The 20,000-nt window shown below is 37.0% G+C and overlaps 1 protein-coding gene and 1 long non-coding RNA gene across 2 annotated transcripts in view; one reads left to right on the forward strand and one right to left on the reverse strand.

The window, feature by feature from the left end:
• Window positions 1-20,000, forward strand: part of LOC136830252 (R-spondin-1-like) — a 351,908-nt gene that overhangs the window by 313,183 nt on the left and 18,725 nt on the right. The gene's annotated exons all lie outside the window — the stretch shown is intronic.
• Window positions 12,564-18,193, reverse strand: LOC136830251 (uncharacterized). Its single transcript, XR_010850616.1, has 2 exons — window positions 17,854-18,193; window positions 12,564-13,822 (listed from the first exon to the last, which is right to left on the reverse strand). It is a non-coding gene; the product is annotated as an uncharacterized lncRNA (long non-coding RNA).

The raw sequence follows: 20,000 nt of genomic DNA on the forward strand, positions 1-20,000 counted from the left end.
TACCTAAACCTAAACACACTCATCTAAACCTAAATGCACCCCCACTGTACCTTAACTCATCCCAACTAAACTTAAACAAACAACCCTGACTAAACCAAAATACACATCTCACTAAACCTAAATGCACCCCCACTAAACCTAAACACATGACCCATGCTAAAGCTAAACACACCCCCACCGAATCTAAACACACACCATAAACATAAACACACCCACCACTAAACAAACTCATCCCACTAACCTAAACACCCCCTAAATCAAAACACACCCCCTAAACCTAAACACAGCCCCACTAAACCTAAACACAACCCCCACTAACCCTAAACACCCCTCCCACCAAACCTAAACAAACCCCACACTAAACCTGAACACACACCACCCACTAAACCTAAACACATCCCCAAGTAAAGCTAGACACACCCCCACTAAACCTAAACACCCCCTGAATCAAAACACACCCCCACTAAACCTAAACATAACCCTACTCCACACCCCCACTAAACCTAAACACCCCTCCCCAAACCTAAAAGATCCTCCACTAAACATAAACACCCCTCCACTAAACCTAAACACACCCCCACTAAATCTAAAAACACACCACCCACAAAACCTAAACACACAACCTCCACTAAACCTAAACACACCCGTCACTATACCTACATGCACCCCCACTAATTCAAAACACATGAGCCCTACTAAAGCTAAACGCACCCCCACCACATCTAAACATATTCCCCTAAAACTAAACACACACCCCACTAAACCTAAACATACCCCTCACTAAACCTAAAAGCAACCCCCACTAAACCTAAAGACACACACCCTACTAAAGCTAAAAACACCTCCAACAAATCCAAACACACCTCAAATAAATCTAAATGCACCCCCCACTAAACCTAAACGTACCCCACTAAACCTAAACACACCTCCCACTAAACCTAAACACGCCCTCACTTAACTTAAACACTGCCACTAAACCTAAGCACACCCCCATTTAACGAAAACACCCCCACTGAACCTGAACACACCTTCTACTAAACCTAAACACCCCTCCCACCAAACCTACAGTAAACTCGCTCCCACTAAACCTAAACACACACCACCCACTAAATCTAAATGCACCCCACTAAACCTAAACACAAGCCCAGCTAAACCTAAACACACCCCACTAAACCTAAACACCCCCTGAATTGAAACACACCACCACTAAACCTAAACACACCCACCACTAAACCTAAACACACCTCCCACTAAACCAAAACACTTCCATTAAATCAAAACACACCCCACTAAACCTAAACGCATACTCCACTAAACAAACACTCCTCATATTAAACCTAAATGCACCTTCCACTAAACATAAACAGACCCCCCACTAAACCTGAACGTACCACCCACAAAACCTAAACACACCTCTCACTAAACCTAAATGTACCTTCACTGTACCTAATTCACGTCAACTAAACCTAAACACACATCCGCAACTAAAGTTAAACACACCCCTAACTAAACCTGAATGCACCCCCACTAAATCTAAACACATGCCCTCTGCTAAAACTAAACACAACCCCCACCAAATCTAGACATAACCCCGCTAAATTTAATACGTCCTCACTAGATCTAAACACAGCCCCCGCTAAACCTAAACACACCCCCTGCTAAATCTAAACACATCCCCACTAAACTTAATTTCCAGTAATATATTTCTATGGTCTTGAGTACATGAAATGAGGCATGAAAAACCCACAAAGTTTATATACCACATAAGTTACAAAGGGAAGGGGGAAGGGGAAGGGGCGGGGGACATGGGTGTGAATCCTTCCCTATTATCTAAATTGGGTCAAGTGATGGCCACGTGCCAAATTTTGTCTAGATCGGTCAAGCAGTTCGGAATTGTACTGCGCACAACCATACAAACATCCACTATTATAAGATAATCGGGAAAGTGCGAACTTCTACAAAGTCGAATGCGTAGTATAAACAGGAGGACGAAAAGGAGGTGATGCATGTCTCAAATTTATTTCCAGGCAATGTTTCAAAGCATGGCTTCATCATTAGGGCTAAAATAATAATATTGAGCAATAGTAAATACAATCAACACATATGACTCAGTAAGAATCATTAATGTTAAAAATACGGATATTAAAAACCGAAACAAACTTAAAACCAACCTAACGCCTCAGAAAATATGAAAACCGAGTGACCAAGGAGGGCACCAAAAGGCCGAATAAACATCTTAAGCTATAAGCAAGAGGAGCAGAAGATCACTGACTGTTCAGTGATGGAACCAGTTGTTTGAGGGTTAATTTTTGTCGCATACACCGTGACATCTTTCATGTTCACAAACATTTACCTACGAATGAAATTTAATATTGAATTCACTCAACCTTGGAATAATACAACCCGAAGGAGAATTCATAAGTGATAGGCGACTCGTCACCAGAGAAAGTTAAGTATACCTTAGTTTTACCAGACCACTGAGCTGATTAACAGCTCTCCTAGGGCTGGCCCCAAGGATTAGATTTATTTAACGTGGCTAAGAACCAATTGGTTACTTAGCAAAGGGACCTACAGCTTATTGTGGAATCCGAACCACATTATAGCGAGAAATTAATTTCTATCACCAGAAATAAATTCCTCTAACTCTCCATTAGCCGGCCGGAGAGTCGAACTCGGGTCTTAGCGAGTGCAAGGCCACAACTCTACCGACTCGCCCAAGGAAGAGAGAGACTCGAACCCCCATTGTACTGTGCTGTCACAAGATGTGTACTCCGAGGCTGAGTACGTTCTATAATAAACGTCATCAACGAACACGTGCGCAACACACACAATATAGATATGTATATATAATATATATATATATATATATATATATATATATATATATATATATATATATATATATATATATATATATATATATATATATATATATATATATATATATATATAAATATTTATAAATATATACACATTTCAAAGTAACTTTGGAAATATATACCAAATAACCAGAGATAATATTTCCGTTATCATTTTGTGTTTTCATTATGATTCTTCTGGTCAGAAGGATCAAATTAATAATAGAAAAGAGAGAGAGAGAGAGAGAGAGAGAGAGAGAGAGAGAGAGAGAGAGAGAGAGAGAGAGAGAGAGAATCAAATACAGAAATTGTCTCCAAACTTCTAAGTTAGTCCTCTCATCAAATTCTGCTTTACCTAGTTTAATGCAATTGGTATTTAAGTTTTCGTTCCGATAAAATTCAAGTTTTTTGAATTCACGTTTGCACTTGAGTTTGAATTCGAGTCATTACTATTTACGTTTCTTTAGCTATATGCAGTTTGCATTAACCTTCTCAATTAAGTTGGATTTCATGTAACGTGTAATCAATTTTCACTCAAGTTAAAGTCATGCAGTTTGAACTTACGTTCTAACTTGAGTTTTATTTAGGCAACTTTTGTAGTCTCGTTTTTACTAGAGTAAAATTTATCTAAAGTCAGTTTAGATTATCAATAGATTTGGTTGTCTTGCAATTCGGTATTTACATTTTAACTTGATTTAAAATACATTCAATTTGAATTTACAGTTACATTTGTTATAATTCATGCAATTTGGGATTACGTTGATACTCGAGTTAGAATTTATATGCTACTCCTATTTGTTTTCACCTGAATAAAACTTCATACATTTTATATTTACGTTTTATAACCATCTATTCTTTTAAAATTTTAATACTTTTAAGCTATGCATAATGAAATTAGGACAGCAATAATTTCTGGCAATTTTTTATGCATATTGCCTTAACGCCAGTAAAACATTTGCAACAGCAATAGCCGATGGAAAGCATTCATCACTTTTTTTCACTTTCGTCTTCCCTTGTGACGTTCAATAACAATCCTTTCATTCAGCTTTGTTTTACCGAATTAATTTTGAATTTAGTCTTTTTATTCACTCTCCTTTTCTAATCTAAAAACATACTTCTTTCCTTTGGACTTAGCCATTCGCTGAAAAAGTCTACGGGGTGTAGAATCACATTTTCAAAGATCACACGCAATACTGTACTTTTAATTGCTATATTTGTGGTGGTGTTGTGCCAATACTGTTACCTAATATGAATGTACCTTCAGCCTTGATGTCAATCTGTCATACAAAACAATTTAGTTATTTGATGAGGATACATGTGTGCTAATAAATTTTTCAGTTATACAGTTAACATAAGCACACATAATAATTCAAAATGTCTTTGTCCCATCCACTGACGAAGATTCATCTGAAGACTATTCATTCCTCCCTTCCTTTTTAAACAGATTTTTTTTATTAATGTGTGGGATTATTGTTTGTTGTTCTTTTCCTAGCAGGTGAAGGGGCCATTTTTTTTTTTTAGAAAAATAATAAACGAAAAACGAAAAAAGGATTCCCAGACGATTGTCGCTATTATTAGCACCTTACGTAACCTATGCTCTAGTTCCACAAAGGTTCGAAAATGATTTTAGTTTCTTTCAGATTCATCCGACGAATGATTCACGCAAGTGAGCGAAAATATACTGTGAAAAAATGGGTAAACATTTAATTGATGCGAACCATATTTTCTTTGAGAAGGAACGAGAGAGAGAGAGAGAGAGAGAGAGAGAGAGAGAGAGAGAGAATGGGCTTGATCGATCCTACGCTAAGAGGTTCTTGTAGGCGAGCACTCATTTATGCAAATTTCTCGCTGGACCCTGCCCACTCCAAGGCTCATTTTCGCACTTTCCTCAAAGCTTCGATCAACCCCGCCGCACATCTACAGTGCGAAAGAGGAAACCTTGAGCTATTTTCTCTCTCTCTCCCTCTCTCTTTCTCGCTAGCTATTCAGTATTTCCCTTTGTGGCGGCTAAACAATCTTAGGATGAAATAGAGCAGCGTTCCCTCCACCCCCAAAATATGACAGTGGGTTCATAAATCACCCGTTATGATCCATCGCAGAGAACGGGGCACTGTTAGGGAAGGGTATGAAATCATGATGAATGTATTGTAAGAAACTTGCTCATTACACACTCTTAATTTGAATAGATGGTTACGATTGGGCACCCACACGCCCTCTCTCTCTCTCTCTCTCTCTCTCTCTCTCTCTCTCTCTCTCTCTCTCTCTCTCTCTCTCTCTCAAGTAGAGAGATGCTTTCTTTCCTTTTGAGAATAACCAACTTACCCCACTTCCCAATTTTACTTTCACCTCCCGCTCTCTCGATCGGTAAAGAGATGCACTGTCCTCTTTGTGATCATATGCTCACATCTATATCAAGCCGTTGCATGCAAAGTGTCAGAGTTAGTCATTTATTATTTTCACTTTTCAATTTTAACATCAGAAATTACTTGAATTATAAAAATAAAATGTTTCAAACACTGAATGATATGCCACAGTTTCATAAAACACAAGTATGTCGATCTTCATGTGAGCGAGCGCTGGCTGGCGATAGAAATTCTCATTGTGACGTTTGTTTCAATATTTCATCACTGAGTTCATATCAATGTGCTTTTAAGAAGAGGTTCTAGGATTTTAAGCCCAAAATGCAATGGGCCATATTTATCAAGACATTGCAGTTCAAAGAAGTAAAAAATGCCCCGAAGTTTCTTCAGCGCAATCGAGTTCTTTGTACAGCGTATAATCAAGACCACCGAAAATAGACCGTTCTTTCTGTGGTCTCGGTATAATGCTGTATGAGCCGCGGCTCATGAATCTTTAACCACAGCCCGGTAGTGGACCTTCCTATATCATTGCCAGATGCACGATTATGGCTAACTTTAACCTTAAAATAAAAACTACTGAGGCTAGAGGGCTGCAACTTGGTATGTTTGATGACTGGAGAGTGGATGATCAACATACCAATTTGCAGCCCTCTAGCCTCAGTAGTTTTTAAGATCTGAGGGCTGACGGAAGACAAAGCCGGCACAATGGTTTTTTACATAAAACTAAAACATGAATACGGTAAATGTTTTTGAAGTAGTATATTCACAATAGGGATATGGTCACGAGGAGAGTGAAACAACTGGGTGCAAGTGATTTCGCCTTTACTGCATGGCATTTTCAAGCAAAGTAGAGACGTAAGGTTATTTTGCCTTCCTCTTAACCACTGTATATATATACTTATCTTATATTTCATGTTTTATATAACGTTTTACTTCTCATGAAAGGAGATACACACGTGTGTTAATGTGGGAACGCTTCAACGTGAGCTGTTTCCTTAATAAATGGTGCCTCCAAAGAAAACATTATAAGCGGTTGGACCCTCCCGAACAAAACTTGGCCTCTCAGATGTAAGCTAATGCAGGAGCGTCTAGTATACCAACGATTACTTTTTAAGCTAAGGAATACCTTTAAAGAAAGCTCATCGGCTCCATGTCAAAACCTCTTTGAACAATGCGTCATTTACCTCCATCTTGCACGCTCTTTCGGTTTCCTGGAAATATATTCTCAAACGACCAGCTTTTTAACCTTCCAATGCACAACTATGATTTTTACCCAGCGAATAAAATCCCAGGATTATTGCAAAATACCAGTGTAATTATTCAAATTTTTAGCATCAGAACAAGAACTGTTTTGTTACTGTAATAATTTCAAAGAAAATACTTGAGCTTTCATTATCTCACAAATACTAACAGTGACAAATATATTATAAATACTACTAATAAAAATATTACTACAAGTTAGCAAAACAGATTACTCATATGCTCCGACAGTGGCACCAAATTAGGACATTATTAATTGTAGATTATTCTTTCCTCTCTCTCTCTCTCTCTCTCTCTCTCACTGCATGTGTGGCGTCAGCCAGGAAGAGGAGGGGGTGACGACTATGGGAACAGGTAAGAGAGGGGCACCTGAGTGGCCAACACCCTGAGTTATATATGTCGAAGGGACAAAACCATCGCCATAGACGAGAAGCCCATTATTTTCCACTGGGACTACTGACCTTAATAACACCACTTGGCGTGGCACTGTTTTAACCTCCATAGCGTGATTACCTGGGCCTCGTTCAACTGTCTCTCTTTTTATTTTCTTTTTCGCTTTTTATTGATTTCTTAGTTTTCGTGTGGATTCTTGGCCGATGGAGTATAATTGACAGTAAACGGGAGTGATTACAAATCTGTTGTAGAAACATTGTGATTATCAATAATAAAGTGCGCTATGTAGTTTTTAAGCAAGTTCTAATTCTTTTGGGAATATAATTGATACAAGAGTAGTTCGAAGCAAGATGGACTAATGTTCCGTAGTGAATCCAAATTCACTAACTCCATATATATATATATATATATATATATATATATATATATATATATATATATATATATATATATATATATATATATATATAGATATATATATATATATATATATATATATATATATATATATATATATATATATATATATATATATATTATATATATATATATATATACATATATATATATATATATATAATATATATATATATATATATATATATATATATATATATATATATATATATATATATATTATATATATATATATATATATATATATATATATATATATATATATATATATTTAGTTAGTGAACTGCGGATTCACTACGGAACATTAGTCCATCTTGCTTCGAACTACTATTATACATATATATATATATATATATATATATATATATATATATATATATATATATATATATATATATATATATATATATATATATATATACATATAAACAGTAAAAATTCGTACAGTGTGGAGGAAATGTCCATTTAAATGAAACAAGAAGAATGGAGAAGTTACATTTCGCGTAGATAAAAGTGCTGGCTCCAGTAAAAAAAAATTGTAAAATAATGTCATGGAAATTCTAGCTACTTCTTTATAATCTTTTACAACCTATGGATAACTTCAACTAGTTCACTTTCTTTAAGCGATCAAAGCAATGAGTTCGAAATGGCCAGATTTTAGAAAGCGGCCCTACTCCCATAACTTTCCCATTCTGACAAATTGGTCCATGCAACTGTAACGATCGCCGTATCCTAATATTTCTGTACTATTAATGATAATCTCTAGTTGTGAATGATAAGAATAATAACACAATATGTTGCATTACATTTCAGATATAATAATAATAATAATAATAATAATAATAATAATAATAATAATAATAATAATAGTAATAATAACCTAGAGGATACAAACACCATCCCCCACCAACAGAAAGGCTGCAAAAGGAGTGTAGGGGCAGAAAAGACCAGCTCCTGGTAGACAAAATGGTAATGAAGAATAGTAAGAGGAGGAGAACCATCCTAGGCATGGCATGGATTGACTACAAGAATGGCCTTCGACGTGATACCGCACACGTCACTAACAGAATGCCTGAAAATATATGGGGCAGAGGAAAACACGATCAGCTTCCTAAAAAAATACAATGCGCAACTGGAATACAGTACTTACAAACTCTGAGATAAGACCAGCAGAGGTTAAAATCATGAGAGGAATCGTTCAAGGCGACTCAGTGTCCCCATTACGGTACTCTTCGTAGTAGCCATGATTCCCATGACAAAAGTACTGCAGAAGATGCAGAAAATGGATGCTGGGTACCAATTCAAGAAAGGAGGCAACAGAATTAGACATCTGATGTTCATGGACGACATCAAGCTGTATGGTAAGAGCATCAAGGAAATAGATACCCTAATCCAGACCGTAAGGATTGAATCTTGGGACATCAGGATGGAGTCTGGGACAGAAAAATGCGCCTTGGCCATCATACAAAAAGGCAAAGTGACGAGGACTGAAGGGATAAAGCTACCCGACAGGAATAGCATCAAATAAATATATGAAACAGGATACAAAAACCTGGGGAATAATAGGATATGATATAATAAAACACCAAGAGATGAAGGATACGATCATTTTTCAACGCCGGAAACATGATGGCAGCCATAAACACATGGGCAGTATCTATATTGACTCTGGAACAGTACCAGTAATCAGATACAGCGCGGGAGTAATGGAGTGGACGAAGGCTGCGCTCTGCAGCATAGGCTAGAAAACTGGAAACACATGACAATACACAAAGCACTACACCCAAGAGCAAATACAGACTGACTATACATAACACGAAAGGAAGCAGGGAGAGGTCTACTAAGCATAGAAGACTGCATCAACATCGAAAGCAGAGCACTGGCGCGGCACCTGAAAACCAGTGAAGACGAGAGTGGCTAAGGAGTGCACGGGAAGCAGGACTGATAGAAATAGACGATGACCCAGAAATAAACAGAGACAGGAGAATGAAAAACAGAACAGAGAAATGGCACCTCAAACCAATGCAAGGACAGTACATGTGACAGACTAAAGAACTGGCCGCCAACGAAGAAACATGGCAATGGCTACAGAGGGGAGAACTCAAAAAGGAAACAGAAGGAATGCTAACAGCGACACAAGATTAAGCTCTAAGAACCAGATATATATGTCCAAAGAACAATAGATGGCAATAACATCTCACCCATATCCAGGCAGTGCAATATGAAAGACGAGACCATAAACCAAATAGCAAGAGAATGTTCGGCGCTTGCACGGAACCAGTATAAAAAAGAGGATGATTCAGTAGCAAAAGCCCTCTACTGGAAGAAACACCAGCTAGCTAGCAGTAATAAGTGGTACGAACACCGCCCAGTCGAATAGGATGACTGAGATACAAAAAGAAAAAGAAAGAGGAAAATAATAATAATAATAATAATAATAATAATAATAATAATAATAATAATAATAATAATAATAATAATAACGCATATGTTCTATCATATTGTGTGAACATGGTGAATAAAAAATAACGGTAAATAACAGTCAGCAATATTATTATTATTATTATTATTATTATTATTATTATTATTATTATTATTATTATTATAAAAACCCTTATTCGAGAATATTATAAACCTTTAACTGAGAAACGATCTCTTCAATATGTACAGACATAATGAAGTGTGGCAACTTTTCAACAAATTGCTTTGTTTTGAAGACCTGTGAGCATAATCTGTTTCTTATTTTACTCTTTAAACAATTTACACCAGCATTATTGCAAGAAAAATTATTTGGAACTATATTTTCATTAACAAATGAATTTACAACAGTCTTTTTTGAGAGAGAGAGAGAGAGAGAGAGAGAGAGAGAGAGAGAGAATCATGCCACTAACTGAATAACAACAACATAAAGTGAAAGAATTCTTGCTTTCGAGAAATGGCAAAAATACACGTGCGCGTGCACACGCACACACACACACACACACACACACACACACACAAGGTGTCCACGCTCAAAGTCGAGCTTGCAAGAGAGAGAGAGAGAGAGAGAGAGAGAGAGAGAGAGAGAGAGAGAGCGAGAGAGAGAGAGACTCCTCGGCTCCAATCATCAGAATTTTTTTTTACCAAAATAAATGAACCTTAAGCTCTAGGATTTAAATGGAATCCGCGTGGGCCGATGTTTTGAGAAGAACGGAATTGGGTGAGGGGTGAGGGGTGGCGGGTGGGGGGCTTGGCGATGGGTTCAGGAGGTCGTAGTTTGGGAGTCCAAGGAGAAAGCTGGGAGGAGGCAGGCTTTAGGTAGACAGACGGTCCATGGAGAGAGTCGAAATGAGAGAAGCCGATCTGTCAACAAATGCAAGAGAGCAAACAAGTTACAACAACGTTCACTCCTCCTCCAGTTCGACTGTCTCTCTCTCTCTCTCTCTCAGAACTAGTCGTTTATTTCATATGGCAGTCAAACAGTTTCCCCTCTGTCTGTACGTCGTCTCTTGAAAACTAGTCATTAATTTCACAAGGCAAACGGTTTCTAACCCTTTGAGAACTTCAGTCGCTTATTCTGTTAGGAAGGAAGGCATTCTTGGGTCTGTCATTTTTTTATTCCTCTGGGAACTGGTCATTTATTTTCTAAGAAGTCAGTTCTGTGTTTAGTCACATAATATGAAGGCAGTTAGATACAGCCACCCCTCTGCTAGTCCTCCTATTTAAAATTTTAAAAAATAATCTCAAATGGCAATCGGTAGTCTCTTTCACTCTAATGCACACAGATAATAAGTTCTTCTAAACTTTGCGACAAATTGCCAATTGCCATTATCTCAGTTACATCAAAATATAGGCGTCGATTATCCCAAACTATAGATTCGTCTGCTGAGAATAATTATTGGTAACTGGAAATACAGTTCATCACCTCATTTACTACCAGAGTTCATAAAAAAATTACGATATATTGTTGAAAAAGTGAACAGGTATCAGTTCATAAAAAAAATTACGATATATTGTTGAAAAAGTGAACAGGTATCAGTTCTGACTGCTGGCTCCGCTCGACCAAAATCGATCACCCACTACAGCTGTTTTACCACCATGTACCCAATGCACTGCTTGGGTCAACAGAAGTTGAAAGTGATTGCGGCCAGTCCGTTCAGTCCTCGCCCAGGATCCAGAGAGGGATCCTTCACTAGAACGGTGAGCTTGTTACCACCACTTAGACCAGTGGTTTGCCATGGGCTGTTCCGAAGGGGGCCATGCCACGGGCATCTTCAAAATAATATTTAAAAAATTAAAAATCATTTACAGTAAATGCAGGCCAGTGCTTAATTTCTTAAGTGAAAAAGTGTAATTTGAGTTTTGATTACAATGCACATGATTAATTTACAGTAAATGCAAATAAATGAAAATAATAAAAAGTATTTTGAAAAATAATTCCATAACTGAAAATGTAAAACTGATAAAGTGTTCTGAAAATGCTTTAAATTCTATTATCATTACACAATTCTGAAGGGCAGTGAGCCATGAGTTAGGGATGCCAATAATGAGCCATAAGTACAAAAAGGTTGAAAACCACTGACTTAAACCAATGAGTCCACTGGGCTAGTAACAATTTTGAGGTCACGCCTGAGTGTAATACAATGGAAAATAACGTTTACAAACGCATAAGCTAAAACAAGTGGAGTAGCAACGGGGTCACCTACTTTCTGCTGTTAAGTAATTGACACATTGGTTGATAGTTTGTTAACTGGGGTGCCAAAGAATATGGCATCAACGGTATTGTGCAAAGAATTTCAATGATATTGAAATTTACTTTTATTTCTTTAGAATCAAAAGAAAAAATCCCAAAATAATATGCGATAACTAGAAAAGTAAATCAAACCACGGGTAACAGAAAATACGATATAGCAGATGATCGTTATATCAAATAAGGTAAGGCTATGAGACTATTTGCGCCTAGCACCTAAAGACTACATTATTTATAAGCACTATCAATGTAAATTAGTTAACTTCCCGTAATCTGGCGGCCATTAAGTTAAGTATACCTTAGTTTAACCAGACCACTGAGCTGATTAACAGCTCTCCTAGGGCTGGCCCAAAAGATTAGACTTATTTTACGTGGCTAAGAACCATTTGGTTATCTAGCAACGGATGGATGGATGGATGTATGATATTTAGGCAAAAGCCCAGCCACTGGGGCCAAGAAGGCCATTCAGCGCAGTAACCTAGCAACGGGACCTACAGCTTATTGTGGAATCCGAACATTATAGCGAGAAATTAATTTCCATCACCAGAAATAAATTCCTCTAATTCTGTCGCTTGCCGGCCAGAGATTCGAGCGCTGGCCCAGCAGGCGGTCATTAAGTTAACTGTTGTAATAGTAGGAATAATCAAGGTTTAACGGATATTTACGACCGATTTAAAATTCATATTGAACCTCAAAAAAAGAGGTTATATACCACAAGCAAAAGTTATAATTTTCCAAGAAATATATATATAAAAAGCTAAATTTAAAACACTTCAGACATCATATATCCCTCACACTCAATCCAACGTTCTCCTGTCTTGATCATTGATCACTGGGTCCATTCCCTTTACTGAAAGTTTACACGAGACAAAACAAGCGTGATAAAAACAATCATTCCAAAATTAATGCTAATATTTTAAACATTATTGGATTTTCGGCAACTTCCGTTACAACACACAAAACAAGTATCTAAATCCTCATCTTACAAAATACCAGCGTTCCAATGTTGATGGAATTTTCCAAATATTGATTTTCCTCAACATGATACAACAGGATTTTTTCTGTCATGCGTCTTGAAACTTCCCAGTTCATTTAATCTAACACTTACCGCAAAAAATAAAGTATTTAAAAAAAAACACCACCTGTTGCTGCTGAAAAAAATCCCAAGTATTGTTTGAAAAAAAAATTTTTTTGTCTTGCCTTCTACATTTCCCAGTCCTTTTTTCCACATATATTTACTACAAGCGAAGCAAATAGGAAAATCAAATACCACCATCCCTAAATATATAAACTGATAAAAACTCACAGGATAATAAGACCATACTTCCAACACTAATTACAGCTTCGTTCAGTATTGTTCGATTTTCCACAAAATTTAATCGAACTTTTCTTCTTTTAATGTGCTAGGCATATACCAGCTAGTGTATCAAAGGCTTTCCACAGGCAAAGCAAGTAATACGAATATTCATTCTAAAACCAGGGAAGACTTAGCTAATTCAAGTAAAAGTTTTCATTTACATGTAATTTCATTTTGAAAAACTGTCAAAACGGACTCGCCATGTTTGAAAACGGTTGTAGACTAATGCAACTACACACTGGATGACACTTCTAGACTATTGTAAGAATCTTTGGAAAACGGTTGAAAGATTATGTGTAATTACTCCATAAAACCTACAATTTAAGGTGGCCATTATGACACTAAAAATAGTCTAGTCTATTTTAAATGTTTATGTAAGGGTTATCGAATGTCACTTACCTTAGACAAGGGTAACATTTAAATATGGAGGAAAAACCACAACACGATGCTGTCAAAAGAATAAAAAACAATCATTAGCTTAAAGCTTTACTGATAAGCTTAAAATAAGCTCAAGCAATTTTTTCTACACTTAAGTTGGAGCAAGCATACTTTTTTAGCTTGACCTGAGCCAACTTATTCGTAAGCTAAGGCTGAAACATAATTAGTCAAGAGCTTAACTAAAAGCAAATTCCCGTTTGAATATGCTTTCATAAAGTTAACCTGAATAAACATACTCATATGCTCAAGCTGGAGCGTGCATACTTACAAGCTTAGGCATAGGCAACGATACTTAAGCCTTAAGCTTTATCAAGTTTATTTCAAACTCAGCCTGAAACTTAAAAGCACTAGCATGTTCATCCACGCTAAAGTCAGTGCAAGCATATTCTTTAGCTTAAGCTGTAACAAAATTTTTTTATAAGCTTAAGCTTGATCATAATTCATGAGCTTAAGCGTGATCATAATTCATAAGCTTAAACTAAAAAAAAAAAACAAGTTACAAGCTAAAGCAAATTTATATATTAAGCTAGAGCAAACTTACAAGTAAGAAAAGTCACGGCTTTAAGCATAGACAAGACTATTCAATTTCAAATAGGCTCTCATAAGGTTAGGCTAGAAAAAAAATTTATCAGCTTAAGTTAGAGCCAGAATATTTGAAAGACTAACCCTGAGCAAACATGCCCTTAGCTTAAAAAGACGTATTACAAAATTAACCTGAAGCACTCCATCCACAAACGTAAGCCTGAGAGAGCCTATTAAGCTTAAGCTCTAGCCAAGTTATTCATAAGCTTAAAAAGTATAAACAAACCTAAGCTTGTACAAAATAATTAAGCTTCAGCAAACTTATTCATAGGCGCATGTAAGGACTATTCTTCTGTAACTTAAGAATGAGAAAGCTTATTAAGCTTATGCATGAATCAGCCCCTTCACAAACCTACGCAAGCATATTCACTAGCATAATTATGTTTATTCACAAACTTAAGCCAGCATATACAAAACTTTGAGACGATGCAGACTGGCGCATAAGCACAAACAAGACCTCAACCCGCCTTTCTTAAGTAAGCGTCAAGATCAGTACATGAGAACGGGAGCGTGCTTGTGTGTGTGATGGGTTTAGGAATTTATAACGGTAAACTGCAACTGGATGCTTTGTGATGTTGAAGTGGATATTTAATAGCCTGAAAAATATAGTTACATTCATTCTGGTTCTCTGTGTTTTCCATTTTCCACGGACGTATGAAATCGAACCAGTTGCTTTGGAGCAGCTGATGCGAAACCGCGTCATCTAAGCATGAGCCCACTTCAGTCTACTTCAGTTTATCGTAATGTAAAATTTACTGGCAAATTGAAGCCTACTAACGGTTTTTTTTACTTCGTCGTGAGACGCCTGCCTGACGAACGAGCTACTTAAAAAAAAAGATAAGGAGAAACAAAAACCCTAAGGTGACACCGTTCAGACACACATTAAGTGATCTGAGCTCTTGTAGCCCATTGCAGGCTGTCAAGGCTGCCGCTTGACCTGGAGGTCGGTTATCAAAATGCGCAGGAGGTCGGTTATCAAAAATTTCACGTGAGACCCTTTATCATCTTTACAAATACTTAGGGAAAATAGATTACCTACGAGGCTAATACTGAACCAATAATTTGGAAAAATATTGGCGCAAGTGCATCGGGGCATAAAATTACAAAAATTTTTTTCCACATATTCCAACCTTGACTCCCATAGACACTATGCCTTCCTAGTCGTCTATTCTGTTACTCGCCTCGCCTTTCATATTACCATCCCCAGTTAATGAATACCTAACAAATAAACGACTTCCATTCTTCTGCCATAAATATTAACACATTCACTGTCCCATCTTCCTGATTTCAACTTAATCCTCAGAATTTAAATATTCTCACAATGACACATCTTGCTAATGCCACAAATACCATCAAACCCTCATACCCATCAATCATTGTTGTATCATTTGAGAACTTAACAAGAACGTCTAACATTTAATGGTGGTCACCCACCCAAGTACCAACCAGTCTACTGATTCCTTAACATCACTCAAGAGGATAACAGCGGTGTCCCTAACATGTTACTATCTGGCATTCACTGATGGTCACCTATCCGATCAACGACAAAATCCCATCGTTACCAAACCGCCTCCAGAGCTAGACTGTAGTTTCTATTTTTTTTTTACACGACAGGAGGTTAACCTGCTGTTAAACAGTAATATTTTTTCTTTATGTAGACATCATCCCCTGCCCTACCCATCTGGAATTAACCCATATTGACAAGCCTTCAACGAGAATTTTAATAACCCCTTTATTTTAAATGTAGCAGACATTATGCGTGAACAAAGTAGGCTACTATTTGCAATAAAATTTGCCTCAAACTAGTATCGCCATTATCGATTTTTAATGAAAAACATTCGGCGTATGAATCTAATGCATAAACATACATGACAAGTCAACAACGGTATTAGCCTAACAGTGTGTAAAAATGTATAAGAATTTCGAATGGCGGAAAAGTTGCTGTCACACAGTTCTCAATGCAAATCAATCAATCAGATCATTCAACTAATCCATATCAAGCTGACATACTAATAAGCGTGAGTACGAGCTCATAAACACGAGCATGGAATAAAGAGTTTAGGCCAAAGGCAAAGCACAGGGACCTATGTGGTCATTCAGCGCTGGAAAGGAAATTGAGAGAAGGTAAATTATTTGAAAGGTGTAACGGGGAAAAACTCGTAGTTGCACTATGAAATAATTGTTTGGAGATGGTGGGTAGCAAGATGAAAGATAATATAAATGGAGGTACAGTAAACGGAATGAAAGGGGTTGCAGCTATGGGCCAAAGAGACGCTGCAAAGAATCTTTAGTAATGCCTACAGTGCACCCCGTGAGGTGCACTGATGGCCCTACCCCCATACGGGGATAAACACGCTCAAGTGAGTGAAAACCAACAAGACTGTTGACTGAAGCCGGTGCATAACAGAACTAAATTCTCCCTCGTTCTCTTGAGTTAGCGGGTGTTAAGCACTTTATTTTCATTACAGAAATTATTTTAGGACTAAATAATGTAAGAAATGAGCATTCTGAGATGCAAGTGCAACGAGACTGGAAGGGCTGATTAAAATTAATTAACGATGCTTAGTTTGTGGCATTTCTTGTGTAATGTATATAACGAACCTACGAGGCCTACAGTAGGCCCATGTGCCACGGTGTGTTGCATTCGAAAACGCTGTCAGGTAATAGTGAATCTAGGCTATCACCATACAGTTCACAATGAAATCGAGAGGGCCAAAGTTGGATACGATTCGTCAACTGCACTGTAGCTGTTGTAATAGCATCTGATAGTACCATTAGTGATAATTTGAAGTAACAACATTGTTTGCCGGTCTAATGCAGCATTATGAGACTAGTGGGCCGTGTTGCTCATGACCAAATGCTTCCATTTAAAACATAGTTTATATCAGGTAATAGCGCTAAAGCAATAACAAATTCAGCAGAAGTAATAGCGACACTATAGCAGCATTATATACCTAGTAAACTCTTTAACGTATATGAACAACCAAGAACTCCAGTTTTCCCTCCATTGAGCATTAGACTTGCATATATCAAAAGATATTCGAACCTTGACGATTTATATACATGGATAGCCCACATATGATGATTCCACCACAATTTCTCTCCGATTCTCACACATGAACGCAAGCACACAGGCTCAACAGACAGGATAATATATGAATTCTACAGTATAGGCCTAGGCCTATCAGTGATAAGTTACTACTGCTCGTTTGACATGCTATGCCTTTTAAGTTCCAGCACATAAATACGAATAAAATGATTCTTGCGTTATGTAAACCACCTGAAGTGTTTGCCTATCCGGTTATTTTGTTTCTGTCAATGAAAAAATAATCACTAGAAAGGTCCAGCTAAGCTATCTGTGACGTCACGGGAAGCTCCTATCAAAACAGACTTTTGAGGAAAAATATTCTTCACTCTTTATAAATACACATTACTGTTCACAAACAAGCATTCACTTACCCTGCAGATAGTCTTATTCAAAGAAGTGGGCCGTGAATTCAAGAACCACGTAAATACGTGTTACGGGGTTTTCTGCTGGAAAACCCTTCGCCTGCGCAATGTCGGACATCTTCCTCTTGTGTCGCCTCTCTTTCGTACAGTTTTACTGTACAGTCATTTATAAACTAAAGCCGTATTGGACTTCCCTTTTTTCGAATCTGAGTGAGCAAAATGGGCTAGTACCGGAAACTCCGCAAGAAATGTAGACCCGCCGAATTCAGCGCACAGTTCTTACGATTACTGCTAGTATCACTGTCAAGTGTCAACTTGAAAATGGCGGGCTGGCGGTCTGGCGCTGAGTTTCTTGATGAAGAAATGCCACATATCACCAAACACGGTTAATCAATTTCAAGCAGATTCTTTTGATCTCATTTCATTTGTATTTAATAATATTTAATGCATCATTTAAGCTGGTTGTAGTCTCTTCTCGTGCATAATGACAAAATTAAAGTCCCCTAGTTAGTTAACTTAAGACAAAAGACGAAATATATGCGTCAACGTTTCGTAGTAGTACGAGAAAACTGGTTTTTTTTTTTTTTGCCACATGCGCTAAAGCTCTTGTAAACACTAACACTTCAAATTATCCATATGCATATCGACGCCTTAACCTTAATAGTAGTGAAAAGTTAAAGAATTATCCATATTCCAACATCGAGACACCACCTCCGTATGGCTGTCGGTGTCAGGTGCTCAGAGAAACCGAGGCGGAATTTCGAGATCAGGCATTTCAAGTGAATTTTTTCTCGTTTCCTGCTCGTAACGATCACTCTGCAAGGGATCGAGCAATCTTGGACCTCGATACACACACACATATATGTGTGTGTGTATACTTGTTTCCCTGTATCCCCTGATAGTCCTGCCACAGTCAAACATTAACTGCTGGATTAGGGATGAATTTTTTGAGCATTTAAACTTGCTCACCATTTAGTACTTCGCACACTTAAGGCCTCCACTAACGTTCAGTTATACCTGCACAGTTATGTCTGCACAGTCGGCCTGTGCAGGCAAACCTGAACGATAATGTGAACAACCTGCACATTTTTTCCAGCCTGCGCAGGCGACCTGAGCAAATAGCTCATCTCAATCGATCTGCCTTCGGCCAAACGGCTGCCTATGCGCACTTCAACGTTAATGTAAGGAGGCAACTTTTTTGGTTCAGTTCGCTTTCCGTCCCCGAACACATAGTACATTATGTATCAATCAGGAACAGAATGTTGAGTTTTATTAAATTTAAGTGTTTTTACCTAAATTAATAATGTATCGGATTTACTTGTATTTTTAATAATTGATATGGATGTCAGAATTATATATATATATTTATAATTTTACAATTTTCCACATGAAAAATAATTGTGTATAATGAAGGCTGGAGGTGGCAGCATTATTCCTGATTGTCTTGTAGATTTCATTGAAGTCATATGAATGAGACTGCTTGGGCAAGTAAAATCCAAAGGTTAACAGATTAAGCCTATGTATGTTTATTCGTGGTTATATACCATATATGTTAGTCAGTTTTGAAATAAAAATAAATATTCATTATGGCGATATAATGTAAAGTAAGAATAGGCCTATAATACGTCTATTCATAATTATACATCATATATATGTAATCCATTTTTAAAATCTACTCTCTGATGAAAAAACAAACAATATTAAACTATGTAAGGTTATTCGCTGCTCACATCCCATGTAAGCCAGTTTTGAAATGAAATTAGACTAATCAACACGTAAATGAAACAAAGAAACAGTAGTAAACTAAGGATGTTCACTCGTCGTAACACATCATAAGAAAGTCATTCTTGAAATGAAAACAAATCAGTATTAAGCATTTTGATGAAACAGAGAAAAATAACATTAGGCCTATATATGTCAAATTTTAAATGAAAACAAGTAATTACTAAATTAACACAATTGTATTGCAACGGAACTCTTTCTTTATTCATAAAATATTCAATAAGCATTATAAAACTCCTTGGGACCAAATTTAAACTCTTTTAACAAATTCACATGGGAGTATTGAATTCGTTTTTATTAACCACTCTCTCACTGGGCGTCTTACTTGGCGTTTATGAATTTTTTTATGTTATTAACAAGCCAATTACAGTCAG

The sequence above is a fragment of the Macrobrachium rosenbergii genome, chromosome 46, assembly GCF_040412425.1.
Source record: "Macrobrachium rosenbergii isolate ZJJX-2024 chromosome 46, ASM4041242v1, whole genome shotgun sequence".
Classification (NCBI taxonomy): Eukaryota; Metazoa; Arthropoda; class Malacostraca; order Decapoda; family Palaemonidae; genus Macrobrachium; species Macrobrachium rosenbergii.